The 26114-nt window shown below is 42.9% G+C and overlaps 1 long non-coding RNA gene across 1 annotated transcript; it reads right to left on the reverse strand.

Moving 5' to 3' along the window:
- Positions 1-16537: 16537 nt before the first annotated feature.
- Positions 16538-18474, reverse strand: LOC134098054 (uncharacterized). The gene is made up of 3 exons (XR_009940994.1): positions 18426-18474; positions 18048-18126; positions 16538-17552 (listed from the first exon to the last, which is right to left on the reverse strand). It is a non-coding gene; the product is annotated as an uncharacterized LOC134098054 (long non-coding RNA).
- Positions 18475-26114: the final 7640 nt, after the last annotated feature.

The following is a 26114-nucleotide window of genomic DNA, read 5'->3' on the forward strand; positions in this document are numbered from 1 at the left end:
AGCAACCATTTAAACACTATATCACCCTAGCAACCATCTCAAGTACCCTATCAACAATGAAGCAAGGATAAGCAAAATGTAACCTTCATTGTGTCCAACATCATTACCCTAGCAACCAGCATAGCAACTACTTTATATAGCGTAGTAACCACTGTTATTACCCTCTTTACTATCTCAATTACCCTAGCAACACCCTACCAACCACAACTATGATGTCAACCTAGCAACCACCATAGCAACCAAGCAATGACCTCTGTGCTTGCATTATCTATGTATAACTGAGATTTTTGCATTTACATGTTGGAATTGCATCTCTAATGTACATTCTACATCATAAATACTGTATGCCCATACATTAAGTGATACATTGATAAAGTGGTGTGAAAAAGTTTGTGTGTGCGTGCGTGTGGATGTGTGTGTGTGTGCGTACGGGTGTGTCTGTGTGAGTTTGACAGTATCATTATTACGTAAGCAACCCTTCGCTCAATAGCATCACCTGCAGGCTGATGGGTGTATAGTCACTAAATGTACACATACATTTTTTATTTTATTTTATAGCCCCCCATGGATGAAATTCCACAAAACTTGGCATACTCCCAGAGGATGTCAAGTTAATCATGCACAGGAAATGTGATATATTATATTTATTTTATATTTTATTATATATATATACTTTTTGTAATTAAAAGGTGTGTGTAGAGGGCGTGGCCACCAATCCATCTCTGCCAGAGCTCTGTGGGCCCCTGATTGGTCCAGGCCCGTGAGAGATTGAAGTCTATGAATACTGGATACACACCTTCATCTACACACACACACACACACACACGAAAACACACATACACACAAAACACACATACACACACACACACACACACACACACACACACACACACACACACACACATACGCACACACAAACACACACACACACACACACACACACACACACACACACACACACAAAACACACATACTTGCCCAATGTGTAATCAACATTTTGATCTGAGCTTTGCAGAAATGTCTATTCTGAGACTGCATGAGAACAGACTGCAGTGTAGAGACTAGAGAGTGACCCTCCCAGAGGAAAAGTACACAATGCAAATATGTCCACTTTACAGCAATCTCACCTAAAGGGGATAACTGTATGAACGAAACACATTACCGTGAGAGAAAGCTGTGTTGGTGAGGTCTTTGATGCTAGAGTCACAGGAGAGGGTAGAGTTGATTATGCCACTTAGGTTTAGCTGAGACACACAGTGTCTAAGGCAGCTGGGAGCTCCAGCAGGATAAGGATGCTCAGATGATGGCATGCAGACTGATTACTATTCTATATGTTACAGTAACTAGATATTGTTCATAAGTGTTGTGCCTACAACTGAGTTGTTGGGTTACGTTGATCAGGATGCAGCGCTGTGTCATCTTATCAGGAAGTGATGCGTGTGTGACAGACAGATACATTCTCATCACACCCTGTGTGAGGCTCAGAGCAGAGACACTCCAGCTCAGAGAGCAGAGGAAATGGCAAAGCTGCACATCCCAACAGTGGGACGACTGCTGACTGTGCTGCTGCTACTGCAAGGTGAGACCAGGACACACACACATTAGAGGATGGAGCATAAACATTTCTCATACTTCAAGGTTGGGAAAACCTATTAATGGGCTTTCAAGGTGATTTAGACTAAAATAAAATCATTAAACATTTGTAAAATGTAGATAGAGCGCACAATTTTAAATAGTTTTGTGTTTTATAATGTCTCTGAAATGTTTCCACTTCCCAGGTACCAGAGGAGACCCTATCACTGTGTTCTCCAGTGTTGGAGGGGCTGCCACTCTGCCCTGTAAGAATGTGATCCCAAGTTACCCAAACTGCTCATCAACTACATGGACCTACACCAGAGACGGAGTGGATACTGTTGAAAAAGTCACTCATGGGACACTCAAACCAGACACATCCAGAGTGAAGAGACTGAGTCTGCTCCCTAACTGTTCTCTCCACATCACTAATGTCACCACTGGGGATCATGGACTCTACACCTGTCAGCAGCTCTCAAATGGAGGACGTCAATATGGACCTGATGCTCCAGTTCATTTCTCTGTTCTCAGAGGTAAGTGTGATAAATCAGACTCTCTCACTGAAAAGCGTTAGCTTCTGCTGTAGGATCATATTTCATATCCAGCTGCACATATGGGTCATTACTTGTGTTACTTGAGGAGATGGATAAAACATTACTGTACAAGACACGTTCTACACACTGTAACAACCTGTGATGATGTGATCCATTATTTACAGTAATTAGTAAGTACACATATCCACAAAAACTAAATCTGACACAGTGGCGGAACCAGGTGTTTAACAAGTCTGTCTGTAGCAGTAACAGGTGTGTTTATAGCAGAAACAGGTGTGTGTGTGTGTGTGTGTGTGTGTGTGTGTGTGTGTGTGTGTGTGTGTGTGTGTGTGTGTGTGTGTGTGTGTGTAGTAGTAGTAACAGGTGTGTGTGTGTGTAGTAGTAACAGGTGTGTGTGTGTAGTAGTAACAGGTGTGTGTGTGTAGTAGTAACAGGTGTGTCTGTTGTTCTTTCTCTGTTGTGTAGTTTACTCAGGACAGAGAGGAGAGAGAGATGGCTATGATCTGTACCTGGAATGCAACCTGTACACCTATGGAGACTGTAAGACTGTAGATAGTTTTAGTAAAATTCATCTGAGCTGGGTGGATGAGGGAGGGGCTGAACTGAAGAACAGCAGCAGCCTCCAGATCAGCAGAGTATCTCCCTGTTACATCACACTGACTGTGAAACCACATGATCCAAACCCCACTCACACTCAGAGGACATGGAGATGCCAGCTCACTGTAGGAGGACAGACTTCTGTCAGAGTTCCAGGTCAGTGATTGTGTGCTTCTCTCATGTCAGACACATGGTGTGTCCTAGCATCACATTCACTATAACCTCCAACTCCACATCCACCAGACTTCACTCTTCTTCCACCTTTGCAGTGAAACCAACTAGAACCCCAGTGGTGACGAGAGGACCTGCACCACCACAACCAGCACCTCCACCCAAAACACCACCACCACAACCAGCACCTCCACCCAAAACACCACCACCACAACCAGCACCAACTCCAACATCTCAAGTAACTCCACCACAGCCTCTGTCAACCCTGCGTAAGCTCCAATGTAGTGTTCAGTCAACAAAGAACTCACACACCACATATTGCTGCACTCTTTCATGCAAGGAAACACATATACAGTACATATCTTTGCGTTGGCGCGGTATCTGGTGTGCAGGTGCTTTTTGGAATTTGTGGAAGTAACATCAGGGCTTTTCAGTTGCTGCATCCAAACCACTTCTCTCCAACTCCGACTAAACTTCTTAGAACACCCTCAGTAACCCCACCCCTTATTAAACACTGACATACCAGAAATACTGATTATTTTTATTTGATTTTATTTGATTTTATTTGTTTTCCTGTTTAAAAACTAGCAAAGATAATCTCTGAAGAGCCTTGCGGACTGACAAGGTAATAATGCCCCTCTCCCCTGGTCAGACACCTTACTGTAACTAAAATATATCCCGTGGGAAACACTGACTGCAGCTTCTGAGTTGAGCAGCTTCTGTTCTGAGTTGAGTGTATCGTTACATCCCAACTCCCATCAAAATGACTTCAAAGCTGTTATATGAGGGTAAAAAAATGTGCATAGGATGCCTTTACCTTATGTTGACTGCTATGATTTGATGTGTGTGTGTGTGTGTGTGTGTGTGTGTGTGTGTGTGTGTGTGTTTGTTTCTGTGTACCCCAGAGACTGCCATCAGACTCAGCATCTTCTCCATGGTGCTGATTATTCCTGCGCTCATTGGAACTGTTCATTTAGTGAGGAGGAGGAAGCAGACAAGTAGAGGTTAGAGTGGTACATACACACACACACAAACACACACACGCGCGCACACACACACACACACACACACACACACACATACACTCAAGAGATGACGTTACACAGGCATGATCTTTGAATTTGCTACGCCCCCGCCCCTGAAGCAGACCATTGGAATACATCAACGTGGGGAGTGAAAAGGGCTTATTATACTCATGAAATCTTTGAGTAAACGTAAAACAAAAGGCACAAAATAAGATTGGAGTGGGAGTTATCTGTGTGAACGCTGCATTTAGGATTTAACACTTCTGTGAAGATCTGTCCCTTAGCTAGAATAGTCTGTTGTTATCACAGCTGCGCTAGTTTGTGACTGTTACTGACGTTCTTAAATAATTTTCTTCATTTCTGTCCATCCACAGATGACCCCCCAGTCATGGCACTACAGGTACTGAACTAACCGGATGACCTCAGAGTCCGCATGATTTCATTATCCGTGCACCTTTTCCAGCTCAGTATGGGAATAGATGTCGACTTTTAAAATGTGCATCTTCATTCTTCTTTTTTCATATGAAAAGGAACAGTTTGTGTTGTATGATTGTTGTATGATTGTATGACTATGATGTTGATTTTGTGATGTTCATTCTGAATATTTAGGTCCAGCGCCATTACGAGTTGATTATGAGCTTACGACTTATCGTCTCAGAGTCCCAAAAGGCTTCATGCTCTTGCCAGTGCATTTGTCAAAGAAGTTTCTCATCAGTTTCCTCCACTGCCACAGTTTTCATCTTTGTGCCTCTTCATCTGATCATCTGATCATGTTTTTTTTTTTTACTGCCGCACTTCTAAAGTGAAGGAGACCAGTGATGCATTCAGTAAAATAAAGTTAAGTTCTTAATGCCATATTGAGACCTCCGCCTCTTGTTATAAATTAAAGAGTACTCCACTAAACACACTTATACAGAGGAGTACAGAGTGTTTTAAAGAGTACTCCAGTAAACATACTTATACAGAGGAGTACAGAGTGTTTTAAAGAGTACTCCACTAAACATAGTTACACAGAGGAGTACAGAGTGTTTTAAAGAGTACTCCACTATACATAGTTACACAGAGGAGTACAGAGTGTTTTAAAGAGTACTCCACTAAACATACTTACACAGAGGAGTACAGAGTGTTTTAAAGAGTACTCCACTAAACATACAGTACTTACACAGAGGAGTACAGAGTGTTTTAAAGAGTACTCCACTAAACATACTTACACAGAGGAGTACAGAGTGTTTTAAAGAGTACTCCACTAAACATACTTACACAGAGGAGTACAGAGTGTTTTAATGGGTACTCCACTAAACATACTTACACAGAGGAGTACAGAGTGTTTTAAAGAGTACTCCACTAAACATACTTACACAGAGGAGTACAGAGTGTTTTAAAGAGTACTCCACTAAACATACTTACACAGAGGAGTACAGAGTGTTTTAAAGAGTACTCCACTAAACATACTTATACAGAAGAGTACAGAGTGTTTTAAAGTGTTAAAACAAGTTAAAAGTGTTCTTCACTATAACACACTTAAACAGGTTAGGGATATTGTACAGAACTTTTCACAATAGCAGAGCAATGCCAGCAACAAAAAAGAAAATAGAAACAGGGCGTCCGACAGAAGTTCTCTCAAAAACGTAGCGTTGCATCATGCTGCTTGCGTCAGGAGTCAGGACACTCCAATTGAAAACAATGTTTGCTCGCATCGCGTCCGGTTAGGACAAGGTGTTACTTACTAGCTGACTAGCTTCAATGAAATTCCATTGTAACAAGCGAACAGACTTGTTGCGGAGTGATATGAATTAGAAGCACAAACTCTATTGCCACTGACAGCGGTCATTATTATTTATTTATATTTTCACAGGTCCTCTAGTCAAAAATAATGACTGGTAGAACTTTGGGAAATCCCATTGAAGTCAATGGACCATTCTTGTTAAGAGCCGTATAATAAATGAGCTTAATTTACTCCACTAAAGGTTTCTTCTCCAGAGGGCCAGAGAGCTGCACTGAGTTGTTGAGGGAAAGGTGGGGGTGGGTGGAGAGACAGGATGTTACATCTCTAAATGGCGCTTGCGTCTTTAACACAGACATCAGGTCACATGTCCATATCTTTACCCATCTTGCACCACTGCACTAGGTCCTCTGCTATCAGATTTGACGCTTGTTAGATATGCAGGTGTTGCTTGTCATGACACACATTGGGATTAGGTCACAGTAGTCACCGTAGAAATAGGACTGAATTATGAAAAATGAAAGGGCAGCTTTAAGGGTAACTTAACAAGAGTTGCTCTTGGAGTACCCCTCTGGAACTCAATAACGAACTAAATATGCATCTTTTGCAACAAAGCATGATCTCTGAATGTGTCTCGGACATCAGACTTGGAATATGGCTGTAAGGGCAGCAGAGAAGTGATGGTGCGGAGGATTTGTCCCAACAACAAAACCACAGCAGGGATTTGAATCCATAGAGAGAGAGTGTGTTAGAGAGAGTGTGTGTTAGAAAGAGTGTGTGTTAGAGAGAGTGTGTGTTAGAGAGTGTGTGTGTTAGAGAGAGTGACAGTCATAATGCTGTTGGTGCATTCCCTCTATATTAAATCAGTGTAGAGACCGAGTGGTGGTCACAGGTGGTCACAGGTGGTCAGAGGTGGAAATGACCGATAGAGCCGTAGCTCATCTGCACAGCAGTGATATGAGAAGCAAAGCAAGCAGATTATGGGCCCCAGAGAGCACTGAGACTGTGCAAACCAGGACATGTTGAACAAGTGCCCTGTGAGCTATAGGATTCAAACCAGGACATGTTGAACACGTGCCCTGTGAGCTACAGTAAGATTCAAACCAGGACATGTTGAACAAGTGCCCTGTGAGCTACAGTAAGATTCAAACCAGGACATGTTGAACAAGTGCCCTGTGAGCTACAGGATTCAAACCAGGACATGTTGAACAAGTGCCCTGTGAGCTAGGATTCAAACCAGGACATGTTGTACAAGTGCCCTGTGAGCTACAGGATTCAAACCAGGACATGTTGAACAAGTGCCCTGTGAGCTACAGGATTCAAACCAGGACATGTTGAACAAGTGCCCTGTGAGCTACAGGATTCAAACCAGGACATGTTGAACAAGTGCCCTGTGAGCTAGGATTCAAACCAGGACATGTTGAACAAGTGCCCTGTGAGCTATAAGATTCAAACCAGGACATGTTGAACAAGTGCCCTGTGAGCTACAGTAAGATTCAAACCAGGACATGTTGAACAAGTGCCCTGTGAGCTAGGATTCAAACCAGGACATGTTGAACAAGTGCCCTGTGAGCTACAGTAGGATTCAATCCAGGACATGTTGAACAAGTTGAGAACGATTGGAAGAAGTCACACAAGTAGTTCATAACTTAGATATATGTACTGTATACTGTATATATCTCACTTGTAAAGTGACACACAAAGACTAGGCGGTGGTCTTGGTTAATAGTTTGGTTAATATAAGATTGGTTAATAGGAGCATGCACATGAATAGACATGGTGGCATTAACCAATCGGCTTTCTCTTTTATTGGTGTAAATATGTCATGTCTTGTACAGTATGATGTGTTGCTGTCCTCTGTGCACCAAAGCTCTCAGCAACAGACAGACAGACAGCTTCACATTTACACAAAACAGACTATTTTGGGAAAAGAGTATTTTTATATCAAGGTTAGACTGACTCAGGCCTGTTACTTCAGAGATCCCTGTCTCACACACACACACACACACACACACACACACACACACACACACACACAGGCCTACACCTTTATCATGATAGAACACTTCATTGCACGTCAGGACTCTGAGTGTTACTGATCTGAGGTTACCACATACTGTAAGTGAGCTCCATGGAACTCTAGCATTACCTTGACAACCACACGCTACATTCTGTCCTCTGTGCATGAGACTACCAACCCCAAACTACAGAGGGAACCACCAATCCCCCAGGAGAGACACAGAGAATCACCAACCCCCCAGCACAGAGACACAGAGAACCACCAACCCCCCAGGACAGAGACACATAGAACCACCAACCCCCCAGAACAGAGACACAGAGCTTCGCTTTCACACATAGACTGTATATTTATACAGTCTATGCTTTCACACATCAACAGGCAGCATTTTGAGGAAGGAGTATTTATAAACAAGTGAGACTGGTGCAGAATGGTTAGTTTACCGACCCACTCATTACACACACGCACTCTCTCTCTCTCTCTCTCACACACACACACACACACACACACACACCCACACACACACACACACACACACTTTGATCATCACCAGTAACACATAATTGCACGTCAGACTTGGTAAGGTCTGGTAATTCTCTTCATGTTTCTAAAGCTGAACATGCAGTGTGTGGGTACTCCGATAGTGTTGTTGATTTGCCTCAGTCAGTTTTTCCCTTCTACTTCGACAGTCTTATCCATTTATGGCTAGTCATCTTTAAGTTCTGTGTCTGCATACATGGGGAGGGCTTGTATACAGCTTCCCAAATGGGTTGATCACTGTCCTGAGTTGGCACAAGCTGCCTAGACGATTTCCTTTTTAGCAGACACGACCTGCCCCTGAATAGATCCACTCCAGTCATCATAAACAGCCAGCAAATAGGGCTGAGTGTGGCTGGGATGAGTACCCACTCCTACTCACACACACACACACACACACACACACACACACACACACACACACACACACACACACCACTCTCTCTCTCTCTCTCTCTCTCTCTCTCACACACACACACACACACACACACACATGCGCGCACGCACACGCACACACACATACCACTCTCTCTCTCGCTTTCTCTCTCTCTCACACTCATGAATAGAATGAATACATACTTTTTTGATCCCGTGAGGGAAATTCGTTTCTCTGCATTTAACCCAATTTAACCGAATTAGTGAACACACACAGCAAACAGTATACACACAACCCAGAGCAGTGAGCTGCCAACCAGCGGCACTCGGGGAGCAGTGAGGGGTTAGGTGCCTTGCTTAAGGGCACTTCAGGCGTGGACTGGTCGGGGATCGAGCTGGCAACCCTCCAGTTACAAGCCCCAAGCCCTAACCAGTAGGCCACGGCTGCCCCAAATGCACCTGCACATGCACGCGCGTGCGCACACACACACACACACACACACACACACACACACACACACACACACACACACACACACACACACACACACACACACACACACACACACACACAGGATAGACTGATCAGATCAGCCCTCATTCTGACTCCGCTTCCGTGTTGTAGGCTATTTGATTGGTCCTTACTTTCTGGGTGTGGTCTGACTACTCAAGCTAGAATCCCCATTGGCTGTCTGGACCACAGCATTGGTGTTGGGGTCAGAGTTGTCACAACATACAGCAGCAACAGGTGTGTCTGTAGCAGGAACAAGTGTATCTGTAGCAGTAACAGGTGTATCTAACAGGTGTGTGTGTAGCAGTAACAGGTGTCTGTATCAGTAACAGGTGTCTGTAGCGTCGAAACGTTAGTCAATGTTTTGCACCTTTTAAATAAATACTAAAGAAGACATCTGCGTTGCACCGGCATTCCTCTTCTTTTCATAAGCTTCATGTGCCTACAACTGAGCTATTGGCTTATGTTGGTCAGGACGCAGCGCCGTGTCATCTTATCAGGAAGTGATGTGTGTGTGATAGGCAGATAAATTCTCATCACCCCCTGTGTGAGGCTCAGAGCAGAGACACAGCAGCTCAGAGAGCAGAGGAAATGGCAAAGCTGCACAACCCAACAGTGGGACTACTGCTGACTGTGCTGCTGCTACTGCAAGGTGAGACCAGGACACACACACACACATTAGAAAATGGAGCATAAATATTTCTCATACTTCAAGGTTGGGAAAGCCTATTAATGGGCTTTGAAGGTGATTTAGATAGACTAAAATAAAATCATTAAACATTTGTAAAATGTAAATACAGCGCACAATTTTAAATAGTTTTGTGTTTTATAATGTCTCTGAAATGTTTCCACTTCCCAGGTACCAGAGGAGACTCTATCACTGTGTTCTCCAGTGTTGGAGGGGCTGCCACTCTGCCCTGTAAGAATGTGATCTCAAGTTACCCAAACTGTTCACCAACTACATGGACCTACAGCAGAGACGGGGAGGACTTTGTTAGAGAAGTCACCCTCGGGACAATCAAACCAGACACATCCAGAGTGAAGAGACTGAGTCTGCTCCCTAACTGTTCTCTCCACATCACTGATGTTACCACTGGGGATCATGGACTCTACAACTGTCTGCAGTTCCCAAATGGAGAATCTCAATATGGGCCTGATGCTCCAGTTCGTTTCTCTGTTCTCAGAGGTAAGTGTAATAAATCAGACTCTCTCACTGAAAAGCGTTAGCTTCTGCTGTAGGATCATATTTCATATCCAACTACGCGTATGGGTCATTACTTGTGTTACTCAAGGAGATGGATAAAACATTACTGTACAAGACATGTTCTACACACTGTAACAACCTGTGATGATGCGATCCATTATTTACAGAAATTAATTTCCACTCAAGCATACACACGCACACGCACACGCACACACACACACACACACACACACACACACACACACACACACACAGACACACACACACACACACACACACACACACACACACGTACACATATCCACAAAAACTAAATCTGACACAGTGGCAGAACCAGGTGTTTAACAAGTCTGTCTGTAGCAGTAACAGGTGTGTTTGTAGTAGTAGCAGGTGTGTCTGTAGCAGTAACAGGTGTGTTTATAGCAGAAACAGGTGTGTGTGTGTGTGTCTGTAGTAGTAACAGGTGTTTCTGTTGTTCTTTCTCTGTTGTGTAGTTTTCCCAGGGCAGAAAGGAGAAAGAGATGGCTATGATCTGTACCTGGAATGCAACCTGTACACCTATGGAGACTGTAAGACTGTAGATAGTTTTAGTAATGTTCATCTGAGCTGGGTGGATGAGGGAGGGGCTGAACTGAAGAACACCAGCAGCCTCCAGATCAGCAGAGTATCTCCCTGTTACATCACACTGACTGTGAAACCACATGATCCGAACCCCACTCACTCTCAGAGGACATGGACATGCCAGCTGACTGCAGGAGAACATGTTCAGACTTCTGTCTCCCACACAGTCAGAGTTCCAGGTCAGTGATTGTGTGCTTCTCTCATGTCAGACACATGGTGTGTTCTAGCATCAGATTCACTATAACCTCCAACTCCACATCCACTAGACTTCACTCTTCTTCCACCTCTGCAGTGAAACCAACTAGAACTCCAGTGGTGACGAGAGGACCAGCACCACCACAACCAGCACCTCCACCCAAAACACCACCACCACAACCAACACCAACTCCACCCAAACCACCACCACCACAACCAGCAACTCCACAGCCTCCAGCAACTCCACCACAACCAACTAGAACTCCAGTGGTGACGAGAGGACCTGCTACACCACAACCAGCACCACAACCAACACCAACGACAACTCCAACACCAACTCCATCACAAGCAACTCAACCACAGCCTCTGTCAACTCCACCTGAAACAGCACCCACTTCCACTCCAACTCCAGGTCCTCAAACTGGTAAGTTTGGAATGGATCCCATCTAATGTTGTATATACACCAGGAAATTGGTATTGCACCAAGACATCAAAGCCTGGCAGGTGTGTAGGTTCCAATGTAATGTATCATAATCTATTATTATAACTGTCCAGAATCAACAATGTATCGTAAATAAATATGTTCTTCCTTAAATGCTAGGGCGAAGGAAGAATTTGACCCCCATGTAACACTATGGGAATTTAAAGGAACACTTCACCGATTTTTCATATTAAACTGCGTTATTCCCTTAACTAAGACGAGTTGATACATACCTCTCACGTTTCAATGCGTGCACTCACTGGCTCTGGCGCGCAGCGCAACTTTGATAGCACTTTGCTAGTCCAGTTCATTCATTAGGATCCAAACAGAGATGAAGTTAGAAGCGACCAAACATCTCCATGTTTTCCCTATTCAAATACAGTTAGACGAGTAGTCACACGACCAAATATGGTGAGACAAAATAAAACGTGATGTATTTCTAAGCAGGTAAGAGGGATATATTCTGTGGCGCAGTAATATCCTCACTCTTGCACTTTCAGTTTCATTTTGGAGTGAGGATATTACTGCCCAGAGTCTAAGTGCTCCCAATGTTATTCCGCCACACAATATACAACGTTTTGCCTTGCATGGTCACATTATTATTATTATTATTATTTAGTAACTGCTCTTTCCGCCATCCCTCAGTCTTGCTCGCTGTTCTCATCTCTACTGGGCTGCTGGCTGTTGTGGCTGTTTGTGTTGCAGCACTTGTGGTGAAGAGGGCCAGAGCACGTGAGTGGCTGAGATCCATCTGTGATATTGCACTTTAAAACACTGGAAAACACCTGATCATGTAGTTGATTCTGTTGTGTTTACCTGAATGTCCTGTTATCATTTACCGCATTGAACAGGTGGAACCAGAGATGGAGGACGGACCCCGACAGGCACCGTGAGTCACACACACATCACCTGCCAACTCCATCACATACTGTAGAACCCAACCCACACACACATATCACCTGTCTCCTCTGTCACACTCATCACCTGTCTCCTCCATCACACTCAACCCAACCCACACACAAGACTGTAGAGTTCATCAGGATTGGCCCCATGAGAGAGTGTTTCTCTAGTTCTAGAAGACTAAAGAGTACATGTATGTATTGAGTGTATCATCCTGTGTGTGAGTGTCATGGCTGTTTAGATGAGACCATGTAACCCTCTCACACACTCTCTTTCTCTCTGTGTGTATCATCCTGTGTGTGAGTGTCATGGCTGTTTAAATGAGACCATGTAACCCTCTCACACTCTCTCTCTCTCTATGTGTATCATCCTGTGTGAGTGTGTCATGGCTGTTTAGATGAGACATGTAACCCTCTCACACACTCTGATCTGTTCACACTCAGGGTGCAGGAGATGTCCTCTACTCCACTGTGAATAAATCAGCTGCTCCTGCCAAGTCTGCTGGTCATGTGAGTTTGTGATGACGTTAATCTCTAACTTTAATTCACACACGCTGATGGTCTGTGTAACATGTAGGACGTTTGCCACTGGAACCGTACTAATGCTCCCATGGATGAGGCTAATTTTCATCATTACTTCACTCTGAGATCCAAACATGTTTCCCAAACACTCCTGATTCCAGATGAGAGCATTTAAAACATGCCTACAGTAGTTATCTCAAGCGTTGTGTGTCTCTACAGAAGAAGTCCGGAAACGTAACGTATGCTGAGGTTGCCCACCATTCTAAAGCACACGCCCTCCCTCCTAATGTGAGTGTACAGTGTGGACTGAGTTACCTGTGAGTTACCTGTGGTCACAGGTGATATATTTCATATGTAATAACCCTGTAATTAACTGCCCCACTTTGATCTGTGGTGCAGGCTGCAGACAGTGTGACCTACGCCACCGTCAACATCACCCATTAGGCCTAAAGCAAGAGGAGACACCAGGAAGAGGATCTCACAGCTATTTCCATTGTGTTTTTGTAGTCACCATTCAAATTAAGTTTGTTTGTTCTTTTAGCAAAATATTAGCTACAGAGTCATTGGAGAGCACAACACAACACCATATGCCACATACTGTTCAAATTCAGCTCCACCCTATACTGCTGTTGTGTGTGGGCTAGTGGAGAGAGAGGAAGTCCCATCTCCAATAGCACTGGTCTCTACACCACAGGCCTCTCTGGGTCAGTTGGCTTCTTCACACGTCTCCATTCCTGCTGCAACACCTCCTCACACCCTCCACCCCTCCACATCCTGCACCACCTCCTCACACCCTCCAATCCTCCACATCCTGCAACACCTCCTCACACCCTCCAACCCTCCACATCCTGCGCCACCTCCTCCAATCCTCCACATCCTGCAACACTTCCTCACACCCTCCAACCCTCCACATCCTGCAACACCTCCTCACCTCCTCACACCCTCCACATCCTGCAACACCTCCTCACACCCTCCACATCCTGCACCACCTCCTCACACCCTCCACATCCTGCACCACCTCCTCACACCCTCCACATCCTGCAACACCTCCTCACACCTCCTCCAACCCTCCACATCCTGCAACACCTCCCCACCTCCTCACACCCTCCAACCCTCCACATCCTGCACCACCTCCTCACACCCTCCACATCCTGCAACACCTCCTCACACCCTCCACTGCTGCAACACCTCCTCACACCCTCCAACCCTCCACTGCTGCAACACCTCCTCACACCCTCCACATCCTGCACCACCTCCTCACACCCTTCACATCCTGCACCACCTCCTCACACCCTTCACATCCTGCAACACCTCCTCACACCCTCCACATCCTGCACCACCTCCTCACACCCTCCACATCCTGCACCACCTCCTCACACCTCCTCACACCCTCCACATCCTGCACCACCTCCTCACACCCTCCACATCCTGCACCACCTCCTCACACCCTCCACATCCTGCACCACCTCCTCACACCTCCTCCAACCCTCCACTGCTGCACCACCTCCTCACACCCTCCACATCCTGCACCACCTCCTCACACCTCCTCCAACCCTCCACTGCTGCAACACCTCCTCACACCCCTCCACTGCTGCACCACCTCCTCACACCTCCTCCAACCCTCCACTGCTGCAACACCTCCTCACAACCCTCCACTGCTGCAACACCTCCTCACACCCTCCAACCCTCCACTGCTGCAACACCTCCTCACACCCTCCAACCCTCCACTGCTGCAACACCTCCTCACACCCTCCAACCCTCCACTGCTGCAACACCTCCTCACACCCTCCAACCCTCCACTGCTGCACCACCTCCTCACACCTCCTCCAACCCTCCACTGCTGCAACACCTCCTCACAACCCTCCACTGCTGCAACACCTCCTCACACCCTCCAACCCTCCACTGCTGCAACACCTCCTCACACCCTCCAACCCTCCACTGCTGCACCACCTCCTCACACCTCCTCCAACCCTCCACTGCTGCAACACCTCCTCACAACCCTCCACTGCTGCAACACCTCCTCACCCTCCAACCCTCCACTGCTGCAACACCTCCTCACACCCTCCAACCCTCCACTGCTGCAACACCTCCTCACACCCTCCAACCCTCCACTGTGCCTCTCACATCCTGTTTGTTTCTCGTCAGGGAGAAATGATTGTGTGTGTTATCATGATGCATACCGTCATTGGTAGTGTCATCACTGAACATGATAATGAGCCTTTTTCACTTATACGCTCCTCACAAACACACACACACACACACACACACACACACATATGCTAAAATAACTTGCAGTCCTGCTGTAAACCTACTGTGCATTGGGTGTTTTTAAATACTATGTTTTTGTATGAAGCTCGCCATTAAATGTTAAAGGAACACTTCACCGTTTTTTCATATTAAACATCGTTATTCCCTTAACTAAGACAAGTTAAGACATACCTCTCACGTTTCAATGCGTACTCACTGGCTCTGGCGCGCGGCGCAACTTTGATAGCGCTTAGCTAGCCCAATGCATTCATTAGGATTCAAACAGAGATGAAGTTAGAAGCGACCAAACCTCCATGTTTTCCCTATTAAAATACAGTTACACGAGCAGTCACATGACCAAGTATGGTGAGACAAAATAAAACGTGCATTTTGTAAGCAGGTAAGAGGGATAACTATATTGTGTGGCGCAGTAATATCCTCACTCTTGCACTTTCAGTTTCACTTTGGAGTGAGGATATTACTGTGCAGAGTCTAAGTGCTCCCAATGTTATTCCGCCACACAATATAGTTATCACTTTTTGCCTGCTTAGAAATGCACCACGTTTTATTTTGTCTCACCAATTTGCATATCTAAACTAGTAGAAAGGTCTCATGTTGACAAAAGTTTCTTTGGAGAATGGAGAATACCTGAACTCTAACTGATAATGATGTTTCTCTAACCCGGGATATTTGAGGCCCTGTTTGATAATTCACCCCCCATTTATACATTTCTTCTCCTGTGCCATGCTACTGCTCTCTGCTCGGTAATTATTCAAGGTCAATTTCTTACTTTTATGGAGTCAGACTAATTGTATAGTTTCTTTTAATATTTACCACTGCTTCACCGTTGTGTCCTAATGTTCAATACATGTTGAAACCTTTGATGGCCAATACAATTCTCATCCTGAGGACTGTGTGTGCCATTCTTTACTTTTGTTCACACAATACTTAATGGCCGAAGCTTTCAGGGCTGAAGGGTAGAATAGGAATTGGGCCTCGATCATGTTTTGACATAAGACTCTTAGTTCGGCAGTGTTTGTGAAGTGAACTTAAATGGCTGACACCAAGATTTTCCACAGTATCCGTTGTGTTAAGCCCTTTTGCGTCAAGAAGAGCGGCAATCCTGTCCTCATTTTTACCCAACTAAGTTAACGCAATATCATATTATGCAACTGTATATTTATTTGAACTTGCTAGCACTAGCATCCGTTTCTGTGTCACACAAAGCACAGTATCTACATGGACACAAGTGTGCAAACTGATGAGGAAAAATTTTTTTGCGATGAAAAGATTTTATTGAAATTACACCATAATGGACAATGCAACTCCTCCTACTAGTGATTCAGTCAGGCTTAAAGTTTATGTTATTATTGTCCGGCAATTATGTAATTATGTACCATTACAAATGTGCAGAGAATGACAGCAAAAGCAAAATAGAGCATATTCCATATAGAGCATATTAATCCATATAGAGCATATTAATCCATATAGAGCATATTAATCCATATAGAGCATATTCCATATAGAGCATATTCCAAAGTGATGGAAGCAAAATAGAGCATATTCCATATAGAGTATATTAATCCATATAGAGCATATTCATCCATACAGAGCATATTCCATATAGAGTATATTAATCCATATAGAGCATATTCCATATAGAGCATATTCCAAAGTATGGGCTGAGTGATGGAAGCAAAATAGGGCATATTCCCTTGGGGGAATCAATAAAGTATCTATCTATCTATCTATCTATCTATCTATCTATCTATCTATCATATTCCACAGTATGGGCTGAGTGATGGAGGCAAAATAGAGCATATTCCCTTGGGGAATCAATAAAGTATCTATCTATCTATCTATCATATTCCAAAGTATGGGCTGAGAGATGGAAGCAAGACTCTTTAGTCCACTTGTCAAAGTGCAGCAAATTTAATATGGCAAGTAGGACAACAGCAGGTATATTTCCCCCGATTGCTGCTAGTGAATACTCTCTATTTATGCCTCTTGCCAAATTGTGCCATACTTTGACCTCACTATATATGGGTGACCATTGCTACTCTTGACAATGACACTGAGATCAGAATCCAAGACTTTTGTTGTAATTGAATTGCTATAGCTACTATCACTAAACAACATTACAGTGACTTGACCCTTATCCGTTTGGAATGATACGGCATTATTTGGTGGAACTTCTTCCTTGACGGACTGCTGCGGAGCGGTCACTTTAACGTAGATCGTTTGGTCAGTTGCGTTGGCCACAATGGTGTGGTGTTTGACCCAGCCCCTCGCCTCCCCGACCTACAAAATACAGAAAATACATACCCCTGTAGCATTGCGATAGGTAAACACAGTATACACCCCTTAGCATTGTGGCACATGCAAGCACAGTATACACCACTTAGCATTGTGGCACATGCAAGCACAGTATACACCACTTAGCATTGTGGCACATGCAAGCACAAGATACACCCCTTAGCATTGTGGCACATGCAAGCACAAGATAAACCAGCATTGCGATAGGTACATGCAAGCACAAGATACACCACTTAGCATTGTGGCACATGCAAGCACAAGATAAACCAGCATTGCGATAGGTACATGCAAGCACAAGATACACCACTTAGCATTGCGATAGGTACATGCAAGCACAAGATACACCATTTAGCATTGAGAAAGGCACATGCAAGCACAGTAGACTAACATCAGTTTAGTCAGTTTTTAAAAGATACGGTGTTTTCTAGCATCAAAATACATAAAATATTGGGTAATTGATAGATCAGAGGAAACTCTTACAAATCTAACGATTTCTCCCACTCCTGATGCCACGCTTGACCCAGCGGAGGCTGCTGACGCTGCTTTTCCCATCGCAGATCTGTTCAATAAAACCAATCTTTATTATGTTATTCTGTTTTGATAACATACATGTGCATTATTATTCTTTTATTATGACTTTTTTTTACAACACATTTTATTCCTTTTTGTTTCTGATGTGAATTTACAGACAAGATTGGAGTAAATGTTAAAACATGAAAACAAAGTATTATCATGATCACACCTTAATCAAAGTGGAAGATTATAAACTAAAACATATTTATATGAATACAACATTTAAAAAACAATTGGTAACAATGTAAATGACTTAATGAAGTATGTAAAAGTCTGAAAACTTACACAAAGTTATTAGCTGGACTGAGAGATGATGGTCGTTGGTGAAGAAAATGGCAAAAGTGGAACTGCACTGGGAAATGCTGGTGGATTTATGGGCCTCAGGGAGGAGTCTAATCATCCAAACAGCCAATCAACGACAGCTGTGACCAGGAAAATAACCAATATACTGTATCATTTCATTTCCAGTGTGACAGGGAGTCAACAAACATTGTGCAATCACAATACAACCAACCATGCGCTCATGTTTGTGTGTCTATCTATGTATGTATGTATGTATGTATGTAAGTATGCATGTGTGTGTGTGCATTGTCACTCTTTTTTCGTAACTGACTGTTGCAAATCCTCCTTATAGAATTTGAGAAAATATGCCTCTTTCTTATGAAGCCGTGTCATTGCTTGAGCACACATGCACACCGAGACCAGGCAGGTCAGACGGGTGGAGGTTGGAGGGCCCTTTGTCCTCATATCACTTGGTCTGAGCATGAGGCTGCCTCATTCAACTCCTACCATCATATCACTTGGTCTGAGCATGAGGCTGTCTCATTCAACTCCTACCATCATATCACTTGGTCTGAGCATGAGGCTGTCTCATTCAACTCTTACCATCATATCACTTGGTCTGAGCATGAGGCTGTCTCATTCAACTCCTACCATCATATCACTTGGTCTGAGCATGAGGCTGTCTCATTCAACTCCTACCATCATATCACTTGGTCTGAGCATGAGGCTGTCTCATTCAACTCCTACCATCATATCACTTGGTCTGAGCATGAGGCTGTCTCATTCAACTCCTACCATCATATCACTTGGTCTGGCCACTTGATTGTTATTGCATTACATGACATTACATTCAGCGGACATTACCAAAGTGACATATCATCTACAGTATATAACAAGGGGTTACATTGTCATCACAATGAAGCAACTTGGGGCTAATTGCTTTGCTCAAGGGCACAACAGTGGAAGCCGGGAATTGAACCAACAACTTTCAGGCTACTGCATGCTAGCCCAGCTCCTTAACCACTACAGTACAGTGTAAAGTGGTTACCCTACCACGCCCCACTGTTTTACAGGCTATATTAGCCCTCCTACAATCTGGACTGTGGTCATAACATCTAGCCTACATTTTATAACTTATTGCCATAAATATTTAATAACAAGCCATGTTGTTGCCCTGTTCACTTTTGCACTATCCCCACTGCACACACTCTACCATAGCTTATCATGGCCAATGCATCACATGGTCAGCCTATGTGTGTGTGTTTGTTGTGTTATGGTTGTATAAGCCATACTGGGTGCCTAAAATGTCCCTCCCTCCCTACCTACAGTACAATACCTCCCACCCTATCACTGTTTCCTGGGCCATTACAATTTACTGAGCATATGAGCATCAATGTGAACATTTATTTGTTCATAGGGCTCTGGGAACACATAGGGCCCTTGAACTGGGAACGTAGGACCCTTGAACTGGGAATCATAGGGCCCTTCAACTGGGAACACATAGGGCCCTTCAACTGGGAACGTAGGACCCTTGAACTGGGAATCATAGGACCCTTGAACTGGGAACATATGACCCTTGAACTGGGAATCATAGGGCCCTTGAACTGGGAATCATAGGCTCTTTGTCATAATCCCATTATATGTGCCATATATATCCAGGGAACATAATAGTTCACACTGTGTGTTATATGTGCAGGCTAACATATAGTATCCATGGAGACTTAAGGTTGCCTCATCACACGTTATATTTTGGCAGTTGACCGCCAACTCCGTCAAGGTCAGTCTGACATGATGGGGACTCGACACGACACTGCAGCGACACGGCGCCCTGTCCTCTGTTAAACACAGCAAGACGTTTGGAGAGTTCACACTGTCCCCTTCCCTTTTTGAGTAACCATGAAAAGTAATCATATCAACAAAGCCAGAAGTCAAAGACAAATGTGTTTTATATGGCACATTACATCCATTTCTATACAGCACCATTCGATAGGCTACCAGGAGGAACTTTTATGAGTGTGCAATTAGTCTTGTGGTAGCCAATGCGCTTTGAGTACTTTGTAAAATGTGTAGGAAATGTGGAAAATGCACAGCATTTAAACAGGTTACAATGTAATGTTGTAATGTTGTTCCAGTGGGAGACCCTCACTAACAAAATAAAACACAAAGAGGAAACATTGTGTTATTGAGCAGATTTATTATGCAATTTTATAAAGGTATACCATAAATGCAAATGCAACCTGTTAAACTACCAGTGGATATTCTCATTTCAGTTTCATGATTTTGTCTGAAATCCCCTGGAAATTAGTAGCTTTAGGCCTTGGCCTATGGTGTGATGACGCCAACTCAACATCACCTAATGCAACCAGGCACCTGTTCTCAGAGTAAAGTGGTAGCATTTACCAGACAAATCTGTTGTTTTAGCGAGGTAGCTTTAAATAAATATCTACTGCGAAGGCAGCAGATCGGAGGTCATTTCTATAGTCAGGGTTATTTTGCAGATATCAGCAGTGTTTGGTTCCTTCAAGCCACATGATCTTTGATTGGTTGTTCAGCTACCCCCTCCTGCCTTCTCGCTTTAAATAAAGCAGCAGGACCAGCTTCATTTTCTAAGACAACAACAATCCAGAATTAGTATCCGCAATACCTGATTTATCTGGTCCTCTCCGTACCTCCAGCAACTTACCGTAAGTATCTTCCATACCTTCCACTCTTTACCGTATCGTCCATTTCTTGTGGTGATCAGCTTTATTCTTTTTATGGCATGAATGACCACAACTCATTGTCTTAATAAACTCATTGGTAGGCTTTGTTTCTTTGGTATGCTTTTTGTATCACTGTTACTGGATATTTTCATGCGCTTGTTTATGTCACAGACTTTCATATTGCACTTACAACATTTACAAGTTACCAAAATCAACAGATTAAATCAAATTAAACTTCCCAATCAAGATAGAACAATGTTCCTTCAAATCATTGGTGTATCAATCTATGGAAGTGTTTTGATGTTTGACACAAACCTTTGATGCGTTTAGTGTGTCAGCCTCATCATGGGTCAAGCTGCTGCGGCCGCTGCGAAAACTGCTGCTGCAGTGGACAGTGCTGTGGCAGGCACTGGGGCTGTCATCAAGATAGTAAGCTACATATATATATATATATATATACTTAACATTAAAGGCGTCTCATCAAGATAGTAAGCTATATATACTGTATATATTTAACATTAAAGGCGTCTCATCAAGACAGTAAGATACTGTATATATTTAACATTATAGGCGTCTCATCAAGATAGTAAGCCACATATATAGTGGGGTACGAATTGTCATGAAATAATGGTCCCGTAGGATTTTTTTGCTAAAATTGATTTTTTTGTTTTATTTGCTTTATTTGGGGTCCTACTGTTGAAAAATGACGGGGTGCAAATTTTCTGACCCCGTTTTGCCCTTCCTCTGGGGGGCGCTTTCTCACCTTGGCCAGGATACTGACTGCAATCATACATCTACTAATAATGATCACATTTTCACAATCTTGGTGTCAATTTAGGGGTTATTGAGGATGCTGAGTCCATTTATGACAGTTGCATTGTGATCAGAAGTTGTTATGACTCATTTTTACATAACATTGCAGTAATAAAGGCAAATCCAATGGGGCAACGTCGCCAAACAGTAAGTGAGCTCATATCTTGGGAACGCTTTGATGTATGTTAACGAAACTTGGTCACATGACAACTGACCCCCTCCCAAGGGTACACAACAAATTTGGTGTAATTTGGCCACTAGGGGGCGCTATAATTAGCGAACCTGCGTTTAGGGGTTACAGTATATCATGATGACGTTGGTTAGAAAAATTCCAATGGCTAGTCATACTCTTCAAACTCATATTGATGATCATTGCAAATTTTACCCACTCATTATAAACAATTGCCCATTTTGGATTTTCCTGAAAGAGAAACTAGATCATCAGCAGTCAGAACTTTGTTTGGCCCCCTCATTGCTGCTTACCAATTTTTGTCAAAGATAACTATTTCAACACAAGATATGTCTTTTAATTCTGTCTGATGACACAAAGCTGAGAATCACATTGCTAAGATACAGACAGAAGATACAAGAAGACAAAATTATCAAATGATGCCATTTGTAATGGATCCCTTTTAACCCTATGAGCCCTATTGACCAAGTGCGTCAAAAAACACTCCCACTCTTCTCTGTTACATTGCTCCGCAATTATTAGTTGCAGCGAGATGAAGCCTTTATAATACGAAAGAGCAGAACTGGGGCTTTCCAACGAGACTAAACACTTGTCATTAAATTAAATCAAAGTATATCATATTTATAGTCTATACTGCTCTCTGCATTCACCCGCACATCCATTACTCTCGCTTGAATTACTCACGAACCCGGGATCGCACAGACATGCACGCATATCAGATGAAAGAGGAGAAACAGAGCTTTCCATTGATACCAAATACATCCTTCTGTGTTGTAAAAATAGACAAAGTGACAAACAAATAATAATGTCATATAGCTTAGGCTACCATTACTCTCATTTGATTTACTCTTGAACCAAAGATCAGAAAGCTATGGCACACATGTCAGATGAAAGAGGAGACACAGAGCTATCCACAGATACCATACAACCTTCTAGGTCATGAAAGAGACGAAGTGACAGCAAAATAATAACTTCATTTAGCTCCACTTACCCCATGTTTTTGTGTATTTCTTGTGGCATAATAGCTTATGTTCATAATCCAACATTATCATGTGTTTCTCTATGGCAAGGCACATTCATAATCCAGTTTTGAGATCCTAGCAAATTCCTGTATGGTATCCAATTCATTTGCATCCAAATTTGTTTGACAAATAAACACTTTTTTGCCTTTACTTTGTTCATTGCGATGCAGTAAAAAGTTATTACCGTAATTTCCCGACTATTAGCCGCAGCTTATACATTGATTTTGCAAAACTTTTACCGCTATGAGGTTAATACAGGGGGGGCAGTTAATATGGTGTTAATATGGTTTTGTTTCTTTTAACTTGCATAAAACACTGTCCTGTGGCTTATACACAATGCGGCTTATATGCGGGAAATTACTGTATAGAGAATCATCATGTGTGCACGTAATGTGTGCCACGCAAACAAGTCAGGTTAGATCAGCTCGTGTCACAAATATGGAGCACAAAAAGTGTCAAAAAATCATTTCTCATCACTAAATCAAAATTGCCATTTATTTCTGTAAGGCACACACCACATATTTCTGTAAATTGCTCAGCTCCAAAGTATCCCTCCACCATGGTTCTTGTATTATGTAGCATGTGTGAATGGCACTTACAATGACCAGGATAAATACTTCTAACTAAAGGTAGTGGAAATGCCCTTAAAACAGCCTAGGGCTCATAGGGTTTCTCCTATCCTTTGGATTTGAAGAACCACCTTATTTAGAGAGCTAGAATTTTACATGTGATTTTTCCTCTCATCTCTCGGTTTAGATTTTCTTGCTCCAAATTTCAAATTGAAATCGAGACTTTCATATAACACACAGTCTTCAGTTTACTGATAGTGAAACATTTCTGGGGTATTTTGTGTCATACTGCTTGTCACACTTTACAAGAAAAAGATAATTTTCTCATTTCATCCGATATTGATTTTCATACATTTTTACATAACGATTTTTAGCTGCCATCCATTACAAATGGCATCATTTGATAATTTTGTCTTCTTGTATCTTCTGTCTGTATCTTAGCAATGTGATTCTCAGCTTTGTGTCATTAGACAGAATTAAAAGACATATCTTGTGTTGAAATAGTTATCTTTGACAAAAATTGGCAAGCAGCAATGAGGGGGCCAAACAAAGTTGTGACTGCTGATGATCTAGTTTCTCTTTCAGGAAAATCCAAAATGGGCAATTGTTTATAATGAGTGGGTAAAATTTGCAATGATCATCAATATGAGTATGAAGAGTATGACTAGCCATTGGATTTTTTTTGCTAACCCAACATCATCATGATCTACTGTAACCTCTAAATGCAGGTTTGCTAATTATAGCGCCCCCCATTGGCTAAATTACACCAAATTTGTTGTGTACCCTTGGGAGGGGGTCAGCTGTCATTTGACCAAGTTTCGTTAACATACATTAAAGCGTTCCCAAGATATGAGCTCACTTACTGTTTGGCGACTTTGCCCCATTGGATTTGCCTTTATTACTGCAATGTTATGTAAAAATGAGTCATAACAACTTCTGATCACAATGAAACTGTCATAAATGGACTCAGCATCCTCAACAACCCCTAAATTGACACCAAGATTGTGAAAATGTGATCAGTAGATGTATGATTGCAGTCAGTATCCTGGCCAAGGTGAGAAAGCGCCCCCCAGAGGAAGGGCAAAACGGGGTCAGAAAATTTGCACCCCGTCATTTTTCAACAGTAGGACCCCAAATAAAGCAAATAAAACGAAAAAATCAATTTTAGCAAAAAAATCCTACGGAATTACAATTCGTACCCCACTAATATATACTGTATATACTGTATATATATATATATATATTTAACATTAAAGACGTCTCATCAAGACAGTAAGATACTGCATATATTTAACATTATAGGCGTCTCATCAAGATAGTAAGCTACATATATATAGTAGATATATATACAGTGCCTATAGAAAGTTATCATACCCTTTTGAAATAGTTACTTTTTTTGTCTTACAGCCTGAAATCAAAACCCATTTTAAAAAAAATCTTTTCCAGTTTTATTTACAAATGTAGCTGTACAAGATCAAAATAATGAAAAAAAAGTCAACAGTTCTGAAAATTAATAAAAAATGAAAAACTAGAATAACAGGGTTGGAAAAGTCATCATACCCCTGACTTAATACTTTGTAAAGCTTCCTTTTGCTTTCATTACAGCCATCAATCTGTTTGGATATGTCTCTATTATAGCTTTGCACACCCAGATAGGGGAATATTTGCCCAATTTCCCGTGCAGAAATGTTGAAATTTAGTCAAATTCTGTAGGGAATGGCGATGGACTGCTCTCTTCAAGTCAACCCACATATTTTCTATAGGATTTAAGTCAGGGCTCTGACTTTGCCACTCAAGGATATTCACCATCCTATCCTTAAGCCACTGCTTTGTTCTTTTGGCAGTATGTTTAGGATTTTTGTCGTGTTGGAAGGCGAATGACCTCCCCATCCTCAGCTGTTTAGGAGAGGGACGCAGGTTTTCCTCAAGAATTTTGGTGTACTTGGCAGCATCCATTTTCCCTTCTATCCTGACCAATTGCCCAGTCCCCGCTGAAGAGAAACATCCCCAAAACATAACGTTGCCCCCACCATGCTTCAAAGTAGGTATGGTGTGTTTTGGGTGTGTTTGGGTGTGTATACAGTGTTCGGTTAGCGCCTGGAGCTCAGTCCAAAAACTTCAATCTTAGTCTCCAAAAAGTTCGATCTTAGTCTCATCTGACCATATAAGCTTTTTCCACATGGTAGCAGAATATTCCAGATGTGTTTTTGCACTTAACTCCAAGCGCAATGTTTGGCGAAAACCAACACAGTACACCACCCAAAACACACCATACCTAGTGTGAAGCATGGTGGGGGCAACATTATGTTGTGGGGATGTTTCTTTTCAGCGGGAACTGGGCAATTGGTCAGGATAGAAGGGAAAATGGATGCTGCCAAGTACACCCACATTCTTAA

Source organism: Sardina pilchardus, chromosome 12 (assembly GCF_963854185.1).
Source record: "Sardina pilchardus chromosome 12, fSarPil1.1, whole genome shotgun sequence".
Classification (NCBI taxonomy): Eukaryota; Metazoa; Chordata; class Actinopteri; order Clupeiformes; family Clupeidae; genus Sardina; species Sardina pilchardus.